Source organism: Haliaeetus albicilla, chromosome 7 (assembly GCF_947461875.1).
Source record: "Haliaeetus albicilla chromosome 7, bHalAlb1.1, whole genome shotgun sequence".
Taxonomy (NCBI): domain Eukaryota; kingdom Metazoa; phylum Chordata; class Aves; order Accipitriformes; family Accipitridae; genus Haliaeetus; species Haliaeetus albicilla.
The window spans coordinates 16,213,962-16,234,339 of record NC_091489.1 but is presented as its reverse complement, the minus strand read 5'-3'; the positions used below and the strand labels follow the sequence as shown (position 1 = coordinate 16,234,339).

The 20,378-nt window shown below is 43.8% G+C and overlaps 1 protein-coding gene across 2 annotated transcripts in view; it reads right to left on the bottom strand.

Annotated features, from left to right (window-relative positions):
- The window catches only part of SCAF8 (SR-related CTD associated factor 8), a 168,050-nt gene that overhangs the window by 51,672 nt on the left and 96,000 nt on the right, over positions 1 to 20,378 (bottom strand). Inside the window, exon 21 of one of the 2 annotated variants that reach the window (XM_069787063.1) lies at positions 14,356 to 15,502. The exons of the other annotated variant lie outside the window; for it this stretch is intronic. The gene's annotated coding sequence lies outside the window, so the exon portion shown is untranslated. Of the gene's footprint in view, positions 1 to 14,355; positions 15,503 to 20,378 lie in introns of those variants that run through there. 2 annotated transcript variants of the gene reach the window in all.

Sequence of the window (20,378 nt, the reverse complement as noted above, 5' to 3'; positions counted from 1 at the left end):
CCCTCCCGTGCCTGCCGCAGGAGTCGGCGGCGTTGCAAGGCACAGCGCTGGGCGGCTGCTGGCAAGAGCCGAGGTAATGTTGCAATCATGACGAGTGCCGAACAGCACGAATGTCACCTCTTGTGGGGAAACAGAATAATCCCAAATCGGTCTTTGATAATTGCACTGCCTTGTAGGCAAAAAATACTACAGTACACCTGGCATTTGTAACACCGCCTAGCAGCCAATTTATGACGGATGTAGTTGCAACACCACTGTGCAGATCTGTACTGTTTCTGGGAAAGGAAGGGCAATGTTCTAGTGCTACTCCATGGAGCAACAATTATAATAGCATGACAAATAAAGTGTGAAAAAACAGTCTTTTTGCAATGTTACCAAGGAGAGTTTAGTGCTAAGACAGCGCTGTGGGCTGACACAGAGTCTGTGTTCATAGCACATATATTTTCAGAAAAGGATGGGCTCAGTGTCTCTTTCGCTACATGCATTTGGCCTTCATTCTTGTTTAAAGGCAGACAGATCCACAGGCAAAAGTTTTTAACTGGATCAAGTAATAGTGGCTGGCAAATCCCTCTGCTAATGGGTTAATGCTGACCACCTAAGGGGGTTATCATTGGCTGAGAAGGGACTTCTGCATGCCATGGACATAGTACTGCAGACTTTTTGGTCTAAAGCCAGTGGTGGGATCATTGAAAATGCTTTCTGGTCCTACTGTTCTGGGGCAGACTGGTTGAAAGCTTCTGCTTCTTTTTCTGTTATGTTATTTCTATGTTAGGTGCAGAATTAGGTACTGAAGTCACTATCTGGCACCACTACTGGGACTGCTTTAAATTCAGCATAGGACTGGGGTGACACTATATTTGACCTGAGAGACAGTCAGAAGGTATTTTTGGTTCTCCTGGCTCCCTCATGCTGTGATGACTCTGCTCAGTACTAACAGCAGAAGGATGAGACAAAGATAATGTTACCTATGTCAACTGGGATGGGCTTGAACCCAGAGCTCAAAATTCATCTCTGGTCCATTCTGCACACACACTTTATTACAGTGCAGTGCCAAAGCAATGTGATGGGTGTTCAAACATCACAACAGTGCATGTGGAAAACAAAGCCGAGAGCAGGAAAGGAAAGAAAATGAGTCAAGAGAATATATATCAGAGAGTCAAAAAATATATGCGTATAAAAAAAGTCTTAAATTGTAGCGAACAACACTTATTCAAAGAATAAGAAAATTCAATAGCAATGTGTTTCAGCGTGCTACCAGTTGTAAATGAAAACATTCACAAAGTTTCATGAAGTTTGACATGAGCAATTGTTAGTATGAATTCGCACAATGGAGATCCACAGTTAGGGTGGATTGAAATGACTCAATACTAATTTTCAGGGTTGCATTAATTAAAAATGCAACTAATTACTTTGTTTAAATGATTAAAACTTTCAGTTTTATCTGAAATTGAAAAAAAAAGTTCACCTCTTTTTTTGAAGAATTTGTTACTACTTTTCATCCATTAGAAAGGAAAACCAGTAGGAATATAGATAATATTCTAATGGGGGAAAAATAAAAAAGCCTTCATCAAGAAATGTATTTCACTTATTTCTTGCAAACTGTTGGTTAAAGAGAATGGCGAATATAAGGACTTTTTCTCTACACTTTTTCTTTCTATTACAAGCCCAGTTTGTCATTAGAAAATCCCTGTTTGTTAATTAGAAAGCTTCAAGAAGTTTGGTTCACAAGCATCCTTTTCAAATGGAGGGTGGAACCAACACCAGAGGGTTTGCGCCCTCAGTCCCACACCACCAAGCTGAATAGCCAGAGAGCGCGACTCTTAATAAGAGATGCATCCCCTGCAGCATTCCTACGGGTTACTTAGTAACTACGTGTGAATAATGAAGGTATCCAGAGAGAATAAAGGTCACTTCGCAAATGCTATTAACAAAAGGAGGCTGAAAAAATGTCTGGTGAACGTATTTGGGAGTGGCGGGTTGGAGAAGGGAAGCTCGCAGCAAGCAACACAATTTGTATTAATTAGATAGAGCGCAGGCTTTGCAAATGAACTGAGATAAAATACAATGAGATGGTTAAGTGGATGAGTGGGATGTTTAAACAAAGACCTACTGTAGGGGGCTTTTAAAATGCAGTCCTAAAACATGCAGAGCATTAAGGAATTTTTTAGATCTATAAAACAGCAGCTGATTATGTATAGGTGAAAGTTAATGAACCGGTATAGTCTGAAGTGTCTTCTTTTCTAGATATGGCTCTGTAACTTCCATTAGCATCCACAGACTCTTAAATACACAAACGCATTAGTCATGCATCAAATCACACCGTACATTTTGTTAAGTATCCAAAGGCTGAAGTGACTCATACGGTCAAAATTTCTTTTCCCATGTGAATCAGATGCAATGCTTGACAAATCTCCACTGGAAAAGAAGGATGCCGTCTTTTGAGTAATATCTTTTACAGCACCTAACAGCTTTGGGACTCGTCTGTAAATTAATCACACTGATTTCAAAACTGGGCTTTCAAAACTGTATGAAAAAAACAAATCAAAATATTAGAAAGCACTTGTCAGTGACAGAAATAAGGTCCAGCTCAGCATTGTCCAGCCCACATGTAGCCAATTTGTGCCACTAAGCACAAGCACCCAATGTTACCAAATGGGGACGGCCATGTTTTGCAATCACGTTGCAGAGCATTAATGAATCAGATCTCAAAGGCTAGAATTTAAACTGTCCTGGTTCTTTTACAAGGAGCCTGCTTTATCCAACATTTTCCCTTCAAAACCTCCCTTTGGTCTCCAGGTTGAGAATGAGTCATGTCACGACTCCCGAGGAGTTAAACACATCGACGCATTCCAGGGTGAGTCACTGACAGTGGTTTTGCCACCTTCTGCATATGTTGTAACCCCAAGCAGTGACAATTATCAGAGGGTTTGCGTTTGGCTTTTGTAATTCCTAATTCTGGTTTCTTTTTTTATTTTTTTTTCCCTCAGCTTCTCGATCTGTTTTTAATTAAAATCAGACCCAGGCAAACATTGAATACTATGAAAAAATTCACCGTCCGCATACCATGTGAGAGCTGCAGAATCTGGCAGCCTTCAAGTGTGTCACCGTGTTTTAAAAAAGGCAACTGGCCTCCCTGTGTGCATACGTCACGTTCTTTGAGGAGTTTTATTTTTTCCTATGTAAACATGGCCTGTTAATGATGCATGTAACCCTTTCCTTCTGCCTGGAAGGGGGCTGCAGGCGCCTTCTGGCGACACAAAGCCTTTGAGAAAGTCCACATGGGGCTCGGTAAAACACAGCCAGGCTGGGGCCACCAGCTTCAGACCAGTGGTGGGACTGCAAAAGTAGATTGTGGACCAGGTAAAAGGAAACCCCTACCCCTAGGGTGCTCCTTCGTTGCCAGGCTGAGCTCTGGGGAGCTCGAGGGGTTTCACCCATGTGAAGAGAACTTGCTCTCTGGCTGTACTCAATCTTTCTGGGCCTGAGGGAGACCGCTGATATATTTTCACAGCTGAAAATCCATTGAACCTGCCTTCATGCCCATCTGCTCGTAGCCATCCCTCCGCTATGACACGCAATAAAAGCCACAGAGCTGGCCTGGCAGGCACAGGGGCTGTGTTCTCGCTAATGAAAGAGATGGGTTTTTACACTGAGCACAATACACGTGGATACTGAAAGCTATCTTGTGGTACAAGAGCCATGGAAAGCAACCAAAGAGCTCATACTCATGAGTCCTCCTTGGAGTTGACCCACAGGCCCACAAATGAGGGGACTCAGAAAAGCTGTTTCTGGAGAGAAGTGAAAGCCAATTTATAGTCAAAATGCTTTAAAAGTGGCGATGGGGTCTAAAGATGGAGGAGCAGGAGCGGGCAGAAGAAGATGGTACAACAGGCTGGAAAGAGAAGGAATGTGTTAAAGAGGGGAGAGAGGAAGGAACACAAGACAGGGCAAGGTCTTGCTCTTGCTAAGGCACGAAGGAAACCACTGTGCTTCTCGCTCCTTGGCCTGTCCCTGGCTGCCCAGCGTGGAAAGTGAGTGCTCCCGCTGCCGAGGAACATAAAGTAAAGCAGACAGAGCCACTGATTAAATGGAAGAAAAGACAAACCTGTCCAAGCAAATGAGTCTTACTACCCTGGCTGCAGCCCCTGCTCCAGCTAGGCATTTCTGCTAGCTGTTTAACCTAGGCTTAGCTGCTTTGGCTTCAGCCAAAGGTAGAGGCTTTCTATCTGGGACAAGAAACACCCCACCTGATGGAGGAGGTCTCAGTATTCCCTTCTAGTCTGAGTTATAATAGATCTCCTCGCCTGCTTTTCTGTGTCTCTCTCATCTCCTGCTACAATCAATTTGGATGGTCTGTTATTTCAATCCATCTTTGGATTGAATCTTGCCTGAAAACACAGACGGTTGCTAACCGGTATGCCAGGGACCTACATTCCTGTCTCTGCCTGACTGCAGCAGTTTCTTTCACTGCTCACATTACAGCCTGCCCCGTCTGAATATTCACACTGACTTCTACTTCTCCAAGCACGAAGGTCGTTAGGCTGTGTGAAGATGAGATGCAGTTTCTCTTTTGGGCAAGTTGCTTTTCCCTTTCCCAGTGGGAACAGCTGTGTGTAGTTCCCCAGTTCCCCCGCCCAGTTCCCCACCTCCGACTCCACAGAGACAGTAAGGAGGCAATAAAAGTTCTCTACACACATGCATAGCCCTCGCTTCAGGGAGCGTCTTTGCTCATTCTCGAATGCTCCATAAGTGTTCGTGTGCTCTGCAACCACTGCATAATTTTGTGGGAACTCAGAGAGCTGATGGGCAAGGGATTTGGCTTCACACCCCTTCTCAGTCTTCCTTTACAAACCACCCCAAAGGTCCTTTCAACTCTTTACTGGCCAGCTACATTTCACTTTCTTGCCATATGAAGATCCATGGTCAAAATAGGATCTTTGGCCAAGCTACATCTGCACAGCACAATCCAAGTCCATTCTGACCATGTTGCTCGGAGGCAACAGAAACGGCAGCAGCCGTGTTCAGGCCCAGCTCTGCTCGGGCTAAGCTGTCCTGCTAGAAAGCACCTTTGTTGCTCTGCTCACACCACCAAGCTCCCACGTCGGGTTTGACTGCTGAAGTGGAGATGGGGCTCGAAGCCAGCTGACAGGGCTCCCAGGCACACCCTGCGCGTGGCTACTGAAACCTGGGGACTAGTTTACCTACTTTTTGGCTCGGCCTCTGCATTGAGCCATTCCTCCCTGCCCAACCACGCAGGCTGGTTCAAGTAGCAAGTGCTGTGAACGCACCGGTGCCTGGACATAAAAGCTAATCTCCTAGTTAGCTGCTAATCCCCAGACCCAGATCCAGCGTGCAGAGACATGTGTGGGTGTTTGCTTTCCGCTGGGCAGCCTGCAGATGGGCTCCACTGCAGCTCAATCCTGAGGAATGCAGAAAATTTCTGCAGTAAAACTGATAATGGTCATTGCAGGAGAATATGTCGTTTCCCATGGAAGAAATGATAGAATGGGCTGTCAAAGATAGGGCCAGGCTCAAAGTGACATTTTTCTGTTTATTACTTCAATTTTTTTTTTTTTTTCTCCCTGTTGCTGCGTGAAAGGCTTCCTCAAATAATAGGGGAAAGAGGTGATGGGACTGGAGCATGAAAGCAGAAAACCTGTCTGTGTCCACCCCAGCCCTCCGAAGCACAAAACTAGTTAGAACCGCCCACCCCCCAGCCCAGATTGTATTTTTCTCTTTTACTTGAAACAGTTTCGAGTGGGAAAGCACAGCTCTACGAGGACAGACAGAAACGACCGAGAACATCCTCTTCAGCGCCCAAGCACACACCCCCCCCACACCCTCCCCGGGCATCTCCCGGTTACCCGGGCGGGGGCGGCCCCGGTGCCGGTGCCGGTGCCGGTGCCGGTTACCCGGTGCCGGTGCCGGTGCCGGTGCCGGTGCCGGGCAGCGTTGTCGTTGGCGGGCTGGTCAAGGGCTCCCTCCCGTGGTAGCTGCGGGGAAAAACCAGCCGCCGGTTGCCGGCCTCTCCCCGCAGCCCCCGCTGCCCGCCCGTCCGGCCGTGGGTGGGCCACCCGCGACAGGGGCCGGAGCCCCGGCCCCGGTGATCTGGGGGAATGACCCGCTTGTAAGTGGCGCTGGACACCCTGGGCCCCTCTGCAAGTAGGGGAAAGCGAGCCAGGACAAGGGAAAGGGAAAGCCAACGAGTCTGAAGTCACTTTGATTCCCGAAGGTTGAAAAGCTTGAACAGTGCACGGGGCGGGGGGGGAACCGCGCTAGATTTACATCGGCCAGAAGGAAAATGTACTTGGGCAAACAGCCCTTGCTTTTGAGTAAGAGCTCTTTTGAGAGGTGTTTCGATTCAAGCCTCCCAAGGAATGCAATCAGTTACTCCGTCTTGTCTAAACTTCGACTGAATATATAATTTCATTTAGCTCGTAATTGGCTCCCTTCGCCTTCATGCGGAGACCCAGGAATGCTGCCAAAGATCCCTCCCGTCTGGAGTCTGCAGTGGCAACAACCCAGCTCTCGGGCTCTGCTTCAGCCCTTTAACTCTTGGCAAGCCCGTCGGGACACGCCGCCTGCTCCCGGGGGGGACCTGCCACCCCAGCCCATGGGCGCGGGCGGAAAGGGTGGCAAGTGCTGCAGCTGGAGCTGGAAAAGAAGATACCCTCCATCACCCTGCCCCTGACTGGGGGGGGCACAAGCTGTCCTGGAAAGACCTTGCAGATACAACTTGCCAAACGTGGCAGACTGCTGCTCTTAAACCCGCCTAAGTGACAGTCCTCACTCGTAAGAATGTAGAGCTGCCATTGAAAAGCATACTCGAAGCGTGTGTTCTGAAATAAATATGAAATGGGTCCTAACAACCTGGAATTTTTAAGAATATGGATGAAAAGACTTAGGCTGGCTGGAATTATCTGTAACTGGGCATGTGGCAGCAAAGGGAATGGCAAAGAATCTCCATTTTTCATATAGTTTAATAATCTGAAAGGCCTAAGACTGAAGTTAAGCTTTATTACAAGGCCCTATTCATCTGCATTTGCAAGCTGCATGACCCACACTTCCCAGCTGCAGCAGGTCAGCAGCTGTCTACATCAGGATCTTTGCTGTGCTGCTGGAGCTCTGCCCTCAGATGTTCCTCCTTGATTTACCCTGGAATACGGCAGCTCTTTTGCTAGGAGTGTGCATCAAAAGATCAAAGGTGGCCACGCACTCACGCTGGCTCTGCTGTGGCCAATCGCCCTGAAAGGATGTACACAGCTTTGCCACAAAGCAGTGACCAACGATTCCAGGATCAGCAACACTCATTATAGTTTTAATGAAGCAAAACCGGTCATTGACTTCAGCTTCATTGCATGACCATGACTCAGAGCATGGTTTTACCTTTCCTGTGCACAAACAGAAACACAGCAAGGATGGGCGGAAGGACCTACAGGGGACCAAGCCAGGTAAACATGTCACTGACTTTGAAGTTGCCTTTCCAAACCCAAATGGCAGCATTTATCATTCGAAGTGCTACCGCTGCTGAAGAGGCTTCATCTTTCAACTGGTCTTCATGCGTTGCTATTATTTTTCATTGTTCTTGACTAGAGACCAGGAATCTTAGGGACAAGAGAGCTCTTGTTTGGTCTCAAAGCCTAGTGTGCCCCTGGAACCGCTGGAAACTTATTTAAGATGGTAACTGAATTTTCCTTTTGGGTTTTTGAAAGATTAGAAATAAAATTATTTCAGAAAAATGCATTGTGCCATTCTGTATTTCTATGCTTGCTTCTTGTTTCTTTTGGGTTCAGTTGATGCTAGCCTTGAATATTTAGGACTAATTGATTCCCACTGACTCAACTGGGGAAAGAACCTGCTACGTTACTTAACAGCCTCACGTGACATGGATATCTTCATCACCCAGGACACTCTTTTCTCACTTGAATTTCTATGTCTACACTGCCTCACAGCAAATTCAGTTACACACAGATGTCACCATGATGTAGACAAGAGCTTCCACATGTGGTGAAGAACTGTGATCTTCTGCACAGCAGTTTGTGTCTCTGCTGTGCTCTGATATATAGTTACTATCCTGAACCAAGCCTTGGTCCCACAGAAGTTTGTGCAAGTTTTGCCATGGACTTCAAGAGGCAACTGAATTACAGGAATTCAGTCTGTAATTCGTAGCACAAATATATCCTACAAAACAGTGTAGGCACATACTCTGTACTATTATGGGAAGAGATAATGAAATGATTACATACAAGAAGGGCCCAGGACCTGGAAAGCAATTCATTACAGAACTAATTTACTAGGTATAGATAGGTTCTCCTATTGATTGCCTCTGCCGTGGCACATGATGCTTTCCAAGTCTGCTTTGATTCATCACCTAATATAGTTGCTTAGTGCTCCTGGAGCTCCTGAATTTATGCCTATGAATAAAGAAAAAAAAAATCACTGTCTCTGGCTTGGAAAATCTTAAAAACAAACACAGAAAAGAACAATGAGAGCGCAAAAAATGGAGCCTCGTCACTGACTATATTTTATAAATTGTGACGTTTGGGAAATCTAATGTTCTGGCCTGGAGGTGGGGTGGGATGGGATGGACTGCTGTTAACAATGAATCACTGCTCCAGTATTCCCTGCAGAAGGTGATTATAAAACTGCCTGAGAAGTGGAGCTGGAAGAGGAATGAATATCCTTCTCTTTAGAGATTACCTTAACAGCTAAGTAAATTCCATGCTCTTCTTATCGTTACAGTACTTGAAATCAATTATGTGAAGTTAAGCTGCAATACAGAGTGAAGAAATGATGAAAATGACAAAGCTATGCTAACAACTATTCCTCTTACTCTGTCACTGTGGTAAACGCAGGGAGGCTGTGAGAATGCCCATGGAAAAAGCACTGGCTGATGTACAGAATGCGCACTCTAAAAACCAAAAAAGATGTTTTATTTCCTTTGAGTGTCTTCCAGATACAGATGACAATAATTGTTCAAACTGTGCGCGGATGGTTTTACTTATGGTAGAGGCCGATCCTGCTTCCCCTGCTGTGCAAAGGAGCTCTTTCAGCAAACGTAAATGACAGGTGTCATCTCTGCCAACTTGTGGTTTGACTTCTTCAGAGAGCCTATTCCTCCAGGTCTGCAAGTGCTTCAGTTCTTACCCAAGCTAAAGAAAGCCAAGATGCTTAACGCCTCACATCAGCCACGTAGCACCAAGCATGATTTTGTGCAGGGCAGGGCTTTCGTCAGAGAAACTTCAGAAAAGCACTGATCAGTTGCGTACTATACAGTCTGCTGGGCAGTGAGGGGGTGCGTGTGGCATCAGACGGGGTCTCCCAGCTGGAAACCATGAAGGTCTCTGCCTTAGTTGACCTGGACTCACTTTTACATTCTGACTTTTATTTCGCAGTTCTTTTGTTGACAAACAACAATACCAAAACCAAAATAAACCAAACAGCAGATCCTAGTGTGGGTCTCGTGAAGGTTATTGATTAGAAATCCACCTGATAAAATCTGCTATAAATAAGGCTGTTGGGAGGAGAATTCCTGAAACTGTCCAAATCTGTTTCGCACAGGACACTTCAGAGTCACAACAAAACCAAGGCTAACAGATAAGATGCGATAAGAATCTGATCTGGATCTCACATATGTTTTTGGCTGTTTTTCAAAACAAAACATCTTGTGCACAAACAAGCAAACACTATTCTGGTTTTGGCTAGCTTCCAGAATTTTACTGAAGGAGACAGGTAGCTCAGTTTCGAATATTTAGTTTCTAATTTTCCAGTTCAACTGGATTTAATAGGAAGCTTTGTGCCCAAATAAGAGTCAGGGGCTTTATTTTGTTCAGTCTGAACTGATATTATTGGGATTTTAAGGAAAACATCATTGTTTGGTTGACTACGACAGGTACAACTGAAATTGCTCTTTTTTCTGACATCCACTGATGGTTAGAGCTCCGCACTTCCAGCTTCCCATGGAGACAGAGCATGAACTCTCTAGTGCATACACACTAAGTGAATACTGGAGTAAAGTGAGGGTGGTAGCTGTGAAAGGTGCCTGGGATTAGATAACAGAGAGCTAGGTCAGTGTCGTTCTGATCACCAGGTCTGAGGTCTGTCTGATCCTCCACAGCACACGTGTTAGCAACGTCAAGCACAACGCTTCTGCCGGCACTGGGACATTGCCACCCTTTGAATGGTTACGAAGATAGACTTATTCCCACTGACGCTGAATCCACCATGCTCTTTGGGAATTCAACACAATAATTAATTATTGCTTTTAAAAGGTCAGCATATTGCCAATACATCCAGCTTCAGTTCAGTTCCCGTTCATTGCCTGCTATCACTACGGTGGCCGTGCTTTCCCCAGGAGTAACAATGAGCTAGGAGAAGCTTTCCCTCTCCTGCTGAAGCTCATTTGCTGTGAAATGTGCCTTGCGGGGCCATGGGTGAGCAGTGCCTTCTGCCTCGCAGCAGCTCTGGCTGCAGCTCGCTGCAGGACGGTCAGGCAGGGCACGGCTCCCGCAGCCAGCAGCAACTGCTGCCTCCTGCTTCTCAATTCAGGAACATTTCGTTCAGCTCTTTGAGTTAACACTGAATCTACCTGTTCCCCTGTAAGCTGAAAGGTGGAAACTTTTTTACACTGTTTGTTCTTTTAAAGTCGATCAAACTCTTTTCTGCTTATTCTTAGTGGTAGCAACAAAAAGGTAGAAAGTCTTTTGAAGCTCTGTGCTGGCAATAGGGAGTGTTGGTGAAAAGCAGAACTGGTGTGAACAGCACATTCTCCATTTTCAGTGCTGCTTTGCAATTTTCTGACTTCGCCAGTTCATTATTTAAGTAAGTTTGTGAGAGAGTGCCTGCCTACCTTTCAGCTTTTAACCTCAGTAATCGCACGGGAAGTTCTCTGTACAGACAGGGTTTTCCCAGTCAGGTTTGCTATCGGCCTTTATGAGAGCTGTTAATTCTGCCCATCGCTTCAACTTCCAGCTCTGCCCTGGGGTTTAAGAAAACAGTGACAACATCTGGGAAATAAACTCATAACTGATGGTATTTCATTAACTCTGCACCTCGTATCCGACACCCGGAGCAGCTGCACATCGCCACCTACGGAGGGAGGGCATTGTGCAGAGCCCAGTGACACACCACTGAAACTCCCCTTCTTTATTATGTCGCCAGGAGCATGCTCTCTTCCTCTGACTTCAGCAGTAGAGACTAACTGCAAAACCAGACATGACCTCAAGAGCATCATTTATCCTTAGGAGGGAAAGGTGCTAGCCAAGCAGAGAAGTAGACGGCCTTGAAACTGGCCAAGAACTGACCCAATACAAAGTACGAAGATGACCCTTCACGGCAGTTAAGGTATCATATGGAGTAATACGACCTAATTGTTTCTTGTGAGATGGGGACGGGACAGGTACAGAGCTCTTGGAGAAGCTGAGGTGAAGTGAAGGTGCTGACAGAGGAGCTCTCTTTGCATAGAAGGCAAACACAACAGGGAGTGAGAAAAATCAAGCTAATAACTTTTTGAGATATTGGCTTCCTTACAAGGTTATAATTAGTTTTGTTTATTGCTGATTGCAGTGCAGCAACTTCTTGTGAAATATCAGTGAAGTTACTTAGCTCTCCAGTGACTTGGCTTATCTACTTATACATTAGAATAAAATGTATGCTGCCCAGAAGCTTTTGTGAGACTCCTTTATTTAGTATTTGACAGTATTTGGAGAATTCTAGATGAAGGTTGCAACAGAGAATTTAAAAAGTGAGATAGATAATTGCTTACGAAAGATGGACATAGTTCCTCAAAAAACTTGGGCTTTTTTGAGTAATAACTAACAAATAAGTGACAATTTGATAGCCAACTGTTGGGGTTTCCCTTGTATGAATTGGATGAATCAACAGCAGCGTGTACACACACACATAGTTCAAAACCAAGGGAATGTAACTAAGCAATCTAAAGCAAGCTGATATTTGTAAAAGCCTGTGCTATCACAGCAATGCAGACTGGCGGTACGAACAGAACTGCAGTTGCAGGTAAGATTTGGTGTGGTCAGCTGTAGCAGAGACATGCTCATACTTTGTCACCAAAATCCCAGCTGTGACCTGAAGGTCAACTGTTTCTTCGATGTCTAATACCTAAACAATGCTGGACAAAAGACCTGTCTCTAAACCTTCTATTTATTTCAGGTCTGGGCCCTGAACAGATGTTCTTATTCTTGGAACGGATTATTGTCTGCTAAGGAAATGACTTAAGACCATCTTATTTGAATGTGAACTACATACTCACATATTACATTCAGTCAGCAAAACCAACACTCCTGCCTGCTAAGCCACATAGTCCACATGAAGTATTTGTTCTAATTGTGCAAATACTGAATTGCTCCAAGTCATCAAATTCAGCTGATACTGTTTGTAAAGCCAGCACTGCCCCAATTCAGATGTTTGAAGTTGCCAGAAAATAATGACTTTTGAAACTTTCCTTTGAAGCTGACTGCAGAGACGGGTGCACTGCAGGTCTCTCCATATTCATGTCCCTTCACAAAGAAGGGCTTGTCCAGATGCTGAGGGAAAGCACGGGGAGGCTTCTCAAAAGGGGATTCATCCAAAGAACAAAAAGCTCCAACCTCTGCCCTTACCAGAGTGCCGGGAGGTTTGCCTATTTTGTTGTGTTTTGTTTTTTAATCACTCCTTCAACAGATGGGCAACAGTCACACATCTCGCCAGAAAAGTTCACCCAACAGGATGGTCAAGCTTCCAGCAGCCCCCGGTACAGCACAGACAAAAAGCCGTTTCTCCAAAACAGGCCCTGCTCTTGGAGCAATTTGTTTGGACATTCAAATTCAAATGGTGCCATGGTCAAGCTCAAGCATCTACATTTCTGGTGGGACCAGCTGGCCATGCAGTGAGCATATACCTCATTAACAGCTACAGGTCTGCTAGAACAGGAGACTTACACTGCCCTGGTACTGCTACGGCACGCAGCTTTCACTTCTGTTTCTCTGAAAAAAAGAGAGTTTTGGTCTTCAGAGTAATTTGAATGGCAAGAACGTATTCTTTTCACAGCAATGTATTCTTCTTGTACCTCAAATACTGCCACTGTGAAGTTATTTTAAAGGTGTTATTATTGTTTTTTTCTATGGATTTGATTCATTTCCAGTGCTTTATTTTCTTTGCAGTGTTATTGAATCAAGGAATACTTCTTAGGCATATGAAAGCAATGCACTTAAATAGAAAGTTTAGGTAATACGATTAGTTAATTGACAGTTAGAGGGACCTGAAGGCATGGTTCCTCCATCAGTGTAAGCTGACCTAAAACGAAACTGCTGATAAAAAAGTGTTTGTTCCCACCCCCTCCCTGGTGTCAGAGCCAGCACAAGAGCTAAACTCTTAGACGGGGACATTTTCAGTCAGAGCAGGAAGCTTCATCGCTGTGCAGCTCTTCGAGGGAGATAGTGGGAAGGTGTGAGCGGGGCAGAAGGGGAAGACAGCACTGTCCCTCGTGAGCAGGAGAGCAGCCTTAAACTAGCTTAAGTTGATCAGGAAGCTGCACTGAGGTGCTGTTGTCTGATCCCATTCATACTTCTGGGTATGGACTGGTATGGACTTCACAGAGGTGAGCACTCTGCCATCCGTATGCAACTACGTAAGATGCAGGATCACAGTGATGCCTGACTAAGAGGTTTCAAAGGTCAGGGATGCTCTGTTGACATGAACTCGTGTTTGCTACAAGCTAACCATAGCATCAGTGGGACAAAACCCTGCCTATAATGCAGCATGGCTAGGGTAGCCTTGTCAGGACCACATTAATTTTTGAAACGCAATGTGCAGTCTTTGCTCACACAAACTTAATTGCTACTTGAAGAACATTTTTGTAGTTTAAAATTTTGTCTTCAAAGAAGAAAATAAGAAGGAGGAAGGGAAAAGAGTCTAATTGGCTTTTAAACTCTGATGTACATATGTTCAGCACAATACATCACACACACAGCAAATCAAAGCCAGCTTAGACTCAGCCCTTCTTGCAGCTTTTTCCTCCCATACCTTTCCAGGATTACTAATTAATAGAGACCAGATGTCAAATACTTTAGTATGGCCTTAAATCCGGGATGCGAAGAGCCTGATCTCCTTATTGCCTTGGGGCCTCGCGTGCAAATTAAATTTAAGCATCACTATTGACTTGCTAACATTTTGTATCCCTCTGCCCTTTAACCTCTTGTAAATAATGACACAAAGGACAACACGGTCCAACCACACAAATACCTTCCTCTAACATTTTTTTGCCAAATCTTCTTCTAAACAGGGAGCAGCAATAAGCAGGATTCCGATCAATGACTTGCAGGTATAACATAAAAGTAGAGAAAATGATGAGAAACAAAATTTTGAATTTAGATCTTTATTATACAGGCCCAAAGCTGTGGTCACCATGCAGTTACACTGTAATGGGAATGACCTTGCTGAAAGGATCTCACTAAACAAATGTAAAGAGACCACAGACTACAGCATTCCAAATAACTGGCACTTTAATTTTTGAAAGAGCAAAAATAAATAAAGGAATGGCAAGTATGTCCTTTTCACATATGGTGGGGCATATACATACTCCTTCTTTTCTATAGCTATTCAAGAGACAAAATCAGCAAACACTGCCTGAAAACGTAGACCTTTCACATGAGGGCTCAGCTAATTTAGCTGTTTCTCTCCCCTTGGCTATTAGATCAAACACACATTCGGATAGGTGCATATGCCAAAAAAGAAAGGCAATGTATTTTTTTGTATTTCATTTCTACTTCCTGCCCTTTCCTCCCCCTTCCGGGACACTAACAGGAAGTAATTGGAGAAGTCTAGTCAAATAAAAGCCCTGGAACTTTTCCCTTCTAGTTTTTCATGATACTCTCATAATTTAGGGATTCATCACAAATCTAAAAAGGTTCAGGCGTCTCACAAGGAATTCATCACCTCTGGAATATAGATAGCCACAGTGAAGAGCTGCACATAGACTGCACACATAGTGTTATGTAAAAGTGGTTATCTTTAAAAAAACAAAACATTTTTTAAAATTTGTAGATCAAAACAAAGCATGTCTTATTGTCTACAGGATTTTCTTGCAACCTGTTCTTCAATTATTTGCACTAGGAGATGCTACAAATGGTATTAGTTACAATATACAGTCCGCTGTCATCTTCTGGTCCAGCAGAAGAACCTGTCTCTCCGATGGACGCAAAACTGTTCATCTGAGCAGATCATCCTCAACAGCACAAATATGGTCTAGAAACTCATAGAGTTTATGGTTTTAATTTATAAAATTAAACCTGCCCCAGACAGGTAATACTGGTTTGTAAGTTTGCCATCCCTGGGTTCTGTCAGAAACGGGGTACTGAGGTGCTCAGAGCCGTCTCAGTCTGCAGCGCTGGGATCCTTCTGGCACTTCAGACCCAAGATGCGATGTGATGCACGCTAGAACGGGCGCACTTCTCACTTAACTCTGCAGAGCCCGGGACATGGTAAGCTGCCAGAACCTCCATCTTGCCTGTTGACAAAAGGAACAATAACTAGTCATCACTGGTTGCTGGAGTGTAATTCTAATTTTTAAAAAGCCCTACAAATGAGACTCTTTTTTTTTTTTTACCAGGCAACAGAAAATGTTTCATAAATAACAGATTGGGGATAAAGTTTACAGTCTCTCTATTAGCCACAGGATGCTTATGATGGAGAAAGGTGTCTTATACTGCATGGTTCCTACAATATTATCCAGGATTAAACATACCATTGTTTTAAAAATATTATTAGTTTTCCCTTTCAGTGTCCAGTAGCTTAGTACTTTAAAATCTTCATTAAAATGTAAAGAATAATTTTTAATAGCAGATTTTCTGGCTAAAAGTGCTGTATTGTCTCTCACACACACTGTACACAAGATACAGTGTAAACAATTTAGAGGATTAATAAACAATTAATAATTGAATAAGAATCCAACAGACTAATAAGTGGCTTATGTAAGTTTGGTGTAGAACTATCTCACATATCGGTCATGTGCATTTATGTATTGATAACAACTATTCATCATAACAGCTATAAATCCTTCACAAATGACTCACTGAATGGGCTTCACAGAACTGAGGGTCAGAAAAGACCACTAGATTTCCTACTCTGATATCCTGCCAATTATATAATTTTTCCAGATAGCCCTCTGTGAAGTCCAAGCACTTTGGTTCTCAGAAAACCAAACTTCTAGTATCACAGACTGAGAAAAGGAAAGACCAAGAATACGCTACCAATGTAAATTTGCTGGAGAATAGGTGGAAGGAGAGGCAGAGGTACCTCTGGAGGGTGATTCACCCACTCCTTAGGTAATGTCTAAAAGGTGTCCATCTTTTTTCAATGAACTACAAGTAGACAAAAGACCAAACTTTCTTATGGCTAGAATTGAGTGCTTTGTATCCTACCACAGGTATCTGACTATGTTCACCTATTTATTTCACAAAAACCATTCACAAAGCCATCAGACCCTAGTAATTTTCAATCAATACTGACACAGGCAAAATTAGAAAAAGTATAATCGCTGTATTATCATACAGAAATCACTAAAGGAACAGGGCTAGCAGGTAATTTGAGAGATCGCTTTGCCCATCCCTGACCTATGCCATGCCTGCTGATGTTTGTCTAACCTACTTTAAACATCTGCAAGGCTGAAATTTCCATGAATTCCTCCCAAACAACCTATTCCAGGGCTCCACTTTTCTTTCCTTGCCACTTGGATTTTTTTTCCTGATGCTTATACTAAATCATCCTTGTTGAGATCTAAGCCTATTATTGCTTTCCTGTACTGACAGCATACATTGCAGCTAAATCCCTTCCTCTTTAGAGTCACCCATTGCCGTATGAAGGCTGCTAGCATGTGTTCCTTTCCTCCGCTCATCTCTAGACTAAACAACCCTTCAACCTTTCCTTGAAGGCCTATGTGTTTTAGATCTTTGAGCCCAGTTTTCTCTCTTCTTGGATCCTACCTGAGCTGCAGTTCCTGCAAGTGGGTAAAGTTCTGCCACTGAGGCCTTATCAGTGTCGAGCAGAGCAAAATAATTACATTTTACGCTTTATTACTCCCCTTCCTATAGCCCACAATAGCACTGGCCTTGTTTGCAGCAGCACAACATCCTTGGTGCATGTTCAGCTTGGGATCATTATGACACCGGGTCTTTTCTACAGAACTGCTGCTTGGCCAGTTGTTTCCCATCTGTATTCATGTGCAGCTGATTATGTCGAGCTGTATGTACAGTTCTGCATTTCCTCTAATTTAACTGCTGGAAAGCTGGTATTTTCTAGGCTACTCTGCTACTTTATCAAGGCCGTTTTCCATTGCCTTCCTTCCAACACGCTGCTTCTGCTCTGTGAATTTATTAAGCGTACTTTCTAACCTTTCATCCAAGCTGTCAGTGAGAATACTGAATAGTACCAGAACAAGGAAAAACACTTGCAGAACTGCACTTAATGGTGTATAATTGAGAACTACTCTCTGTGTATGGTTTCCAAATCATTTAGGCACTCACATAATAATAATTTATTCTAGCCCAGTTTCCCTACCACACATAAGAATAATAACAACTGAAATATTTTGCCATATAGTCTTGTTCAAATAAGGCAGATAATAGTAGTAAATATGTTTTAAAATGAAGTATTGTATACACATTGAAAATGAAAGTATTATGGAGAAAAGATTTCAAGTGAGAATACAGTTTTGCTGACAACTGATTTTAAATCCATATAGCTACTTTTATGAAGTATGTGCTCTACTGGAATATTGTTCAATTTAGGCTTAATGGAAGTCTTTCATAGCCTCTTAAAATTTAGTTTTGTTCAACAGAAACTTCCACTGAGAAAGCAAAAAAGACATACTACTACAATACCTCCTTTGGAAATAAATCAGTTGCACAGCTTCACAAAACTCCAAGCTGCAAAATTACTGTTTACTACTTATCTTGCATCAGTTCTTGATCAGAAACATATTGAACGAGGACTGCTAACACCAACAGGACTGATCGTACTGAGCCTTTCAAAGAAAGGATTACCATTTACATGAATCTTTATGGAGATGCGAGCCAATTCCACAAATACAGGAGGCACAGACCACTCTTGTTACGTAATTTGGATTATTTGGCAGACTTTTTCTACTTCTCATTCTATGATATATTCTGTTTATGCTATCTAAGCTACTCATAAAAGTGAAATAACTTGCTTCCTCAGGGGCAGACAGTTCCTTCCTTCCCAGTGATGTACAATATTGTATTTTCAGTTCTGGACTGGAAGAATTAGAGGCCAGCAGAAGTTGAAATACAAACTAGTCAGTAAATACAACACAAAGCCCACTTTGAATTAACAAGAAATTTGATTTGATTTGATATTTAGGGATATATCCCGTTGGATTTCCAGTGAAAAGGAGAGAGAGACTGACCTTCCTCTGAAAAATATGTGGTTACAGAGAGACAGCAGCATAAAGAGTACATACAAGTACCTTCAGCTTTCTCCAGTGGAAAAGAAGGAAATAGGAGAAGGAAGGACGGATGAGCCAGCCTGACCCAGGACCGCTCGTGACGTACAGCCCACTGTCTGACTGCTGAGGCAGAGAAGCACTCCCACAAAAAACTCGCTTGTTACGGGAAGTCAAAAGTCCTGAGGCTGAGATAAACCAGATGTCTGCGCCTCTCTGAGTACAGCTCTAGGGATTTTAAATTATAAAGATTTAAGAGATTTCACTGAGAATTGTAGACATCCAGATACCAAAATTGCTTTTGACTTTTTGTCAGTCAGGGCTAGGATTTCTGACCTTTCCTGGGATCAAGACTTTGCTAAAAATGAAAGGGAAAGACAAACTGCTCAGTCAGAAACACAGCTGAGAGAAAACCCAGGCAGCAGCTAGCTCAGGAGCAGAAGAGCTGATACCCTGCTGATATGGAAAGATGTACGTGTCATGGTGACTTCTCTCTTAAAAGATCATCATCATCATTCTCTTTGTGATCCAGAAACAAAATCCGCTCGGCTTGTCTACTTTGCAGGCAAGGAAAGGTGAACCGCTAAGGGGTGAACCTTGCTTTCTGTGCACCGGCATCACGACACAGCCATCTCCCAGCAGAGAAAGGGGGGTGAGGGAGACTGCACCGTCCCGCTCGGTGGTTGAACTGTCCCATCTCTGTGCAGATATGCAGATCTTGCCTATGATATGGGAATGGGCTGCATGTGCTTTGAAGAGCTCTGAGCTCTAACATGTGGATAGGACACTGCTTCATTCCTGAAACCTGCATATGAGCTCACCTGAGTTAGTTTCCCAACCCAGAAACACCGATCTGATGATATCCCTCTGGGGAAAAGGCAGGAAGAGGAGAGGCACTGGCCTGTTGGCACTGCCTGGGTCCTGCCACCGGTGGGACACGTCTCACGGACCCAAGGGTAGGCCAGGCTGAGCACAGTCGAAGCCTGCAACATGTGAGGCAAAGCTGGGCACATGATGTCAGAGATGTACCCAATCTGTGGGCAAAGAAACAAAGTAGATGGGTTGGTATTACTGTGACCTGAAACCATCTAGGCTGGAAATAAAGACAATTCTTCTGCAGTAATTCTATGACAGTCCAAAACCCTTGTATAATACTGCTGCATGTTTCTGAAACATCCAGGGCAATTTTTTCCTGAGTGACTGCTGCTTTTCTGCAGTGGCTGAAGTCGCACACAGAGATGCAGTTCCAATGCGCATAAAATCTCTTCTTATGCCTCAAACAATGTGTAGGAGAACCGCTCCAGTCCTGTGGAATGGGGTGGGGGCACTCACCTCACCTGGGTTGAGTACCCATGGATGGGACTCAGTTATCTATGTTTAGGTGTCTAGTGCCTTTTCAGATGCCCTAAAGGTTTCCTGCCTCATTAGCATGGGAACCATCAAGACATCTTTAATGGCATGAGGCACTACTGTTTAGGCAAGCAAACCCATAATAAACGTCACATACCCAGCCGCAGTTATCTAGAGCCAGTCAATGATGGGAGGAGAATTTGTCCCATGCTCGCCCAAGTGTCTAACACAAGCAGCAGGAGCAGCCGTGAGAGGTGTGTGGGTGTCCCACCCCCACTATCTAGCGCTTGCTCTGTACTACAGAGACAAAACAGTCAGCTTCGCAGTGTAAATGTTTTGCAAGGGTAAAGTTAAGTGAGATGAGTCCCACACATTTTTTTCAAAAGCAGAAATAGGAGTCTGTATATAAAACAGTGTAATGTTAGCATGTTGATTGACAGAGTGAAAATTAGTAACACTCAGTGTAACTAAGACTGAAGTTACCAGATAGAGATTAATAGCAAATGCAAAACTTTTCCTGATGTTAGCAAGCAGCATAAAACCTACATAATTTAACTGACTTCGAATTTCGGTG